The sequence below is a fragment of the Phalaenopsis equestris genome, unplaced genomic scaffold (genome assembly GCF_001263595.1).
Source record: "Phalaenopsis equestris unplaced genomic scaffold, ASM126359v1 Scaffold206884, whole genome shotgun sequence".
Lineage (NCBI taxonomy): Eukaryota > Viridiplantae > Streptophyta > Magnoliopsida > Asparagales > Orchidaceae > Phalaenopsis > Phalaenopsis equestris.
In genome coordinates, this window is record NW_018226257.1 from 67,559 (window position 1) to 69,898 (window position 2,340).

Consider the following 2,340-nt stretch of genomic DNA (forward strand, 5'->3'; position numbering starts at 1 on the left):
ATATATATATATATATGTAAATAACCCTTTTATTCTTACATTTTTTAGGGATTTACATACGTACCCAAAACTTTCATTATTACATATTTCAAACCAAAATTTCTTTATTTACATATTACACATATAAAACAACGCCTTCCGGTTAAAACAATAACCCCATTAAAAAAAAGGAGAAAATATCTCGGTTACCGATCACAATTTTTTTTTTTTTTTTTTTTTTTAAATCCACCGAAATACAATTTTATTACCATCGACGATCTAGATCGTGCATATATGTGTTGCCCGTATGAAATAATTTTTCAAGGAAACAAGGAAACAAGAGATAAAGTCTTTTTTCTCCTTCCCCCCCTGATGTCCGATAACCAGAAAATCGGCAATGGGATAGCGACGTACAAATACATCTAACTCTCATCCCTTTCCTCCTCCCACTCTGCTACTACACTAAACCATTGAGGAAGGTAACCTCCTCATTCTTACACATTAGCCTACCTGCCCTTTGCACGCTTCCTTTAAATCCTCTAAATCTTACATTCCAAGTTAATTTAATTAATCTTGGGTTTAAGACAAAACAGAGGAAAGATGAAAGCTGCAGGAGTTAGAGATTTCATTCTTGCAGTTTAAGGATCCTAAATCCCACTGCTATCGAATAGCCATTAACTTGCCATTCATCAGAATCGTGAGCTCCCGTGGTGGTGGCGTGAGATTTTGCTATAACTGCTAAACATAAATAAAAGAAACCAAGTTTTTTTTTACTGCAATGATGGGAGTTTCTGAATATGCTATAGTCCGCCGAGCTGGACGGGCCCAATGCTGAATAACTAGATAAACTTATATGCGGTGGTTTGACAAAGTAAGTTCTATGCAAAAGTGCGTTTAGCGGTTGGATCAAGGATAAAGTTATGACGAACAATGGACGAGAGCGGCAAGTTTGCGGTGTGCCTAGCAAGTGAAATTACAGCATGTGCAGTTTGAAAGGCTTGGGTAGGCCATCGGTTGCCATCAGACTGATGGAAGGACGCTGGAAATGGGAATAAGCATAATTGGCCTAAGAGAAGCTGATCTGCAATGAAACGCATTTCTCATGATTTTTTTAATTTATTTTATTTTTTAAAAGACACAACTCGAGGGTACTAATTCATTTGTAGGAATTATTTGATAACAAATATTTGAAATGTGACAGTTCAGAAGTATACCACCCAAAATTTTCTTTTCACATTAACTAATCTTTATTTGAATTTTTAAAAATTAAAATACACCTTTTCGTGCAAGATGGAATATATGCAAAAACTAAAGTTCATGTGTTATATATATATATATATATATATAGAGAGAGAGAGAGAGATGAAAATTGATTGATATGTTTGTAAATTATTCTATATTAAAATTAACTTCAACCATACAACACATTTATGCATATTAAGGCCCCGATTGAAGAGGCTATAACATTTTAGCAATTCCATCTAAAAGCAAATTCAGAGAAAATAGCGTATTAAAATTTTAGCCCGTGACAAAGAATTAGTGTTTGAATGTTCGATGTTTTGGCTCTATTTTTTTTTTTATGATGCTAAAATTAAAATCCTATTTAACCCCGCCACCTCTCCACCCTAGATCAATTCGAGAGCAAACCAGTAGATCCATCGCAAGCTTCGCCCTTTATGCAGAGGATGTTCAATTTGTATAATGCCTTGCAAATTCAAAATTGTGTAAACATGAATCACAAAGACATCTTGTGATAGAAGAAGAAGTGATGTGGCCCAGCGAGCCTGCCAAGGACCACATGATTGGCTGGTAGCTCACGTGTACCGGAAGGATGGTGCGTGGCCAAATGAAAATATGTTGAGATTTTCATACCTATTTTACACTATTTTTTATGATATTGCACTTTAAAGAAAGGTATTTTTGATGTTTTGTTGCAGGTATGATGAATTATGGTTATCGGAGCAAAAAGATGCAAAAAAGAGCGAATTTGGAGCGAAAAGGACCAAAATGTGAAGAACTGAACTAGGGCGCCGACGGCGAGCCCAACAGCTTCGTCGGTGAGATTTTTCAGAGCCTCCAGATCAATTAATTTAGAAGGCCCGCCGACGGCGCCCTCGAGGCCGCTGACGGCAAGATCGATGCTTATTTCCAAAGGTGCATTGAATGTGGATGATTTTTGGAGGGATGCTTAGTCAACTCTTAGGAAAACGCATCTACATCTTTAAAGGAAAATTTTGGCCAAAAATTGAGAGGGTTCCGGGAGAGTTGCAAGTGTTTGGAGAGTGTAGAGAGTTTACTTTAGGGTTAGATTGTGAGAAATTCTTCAAGAGATTGTAAGAGTGGAGGGAAAGTGAGAGATTT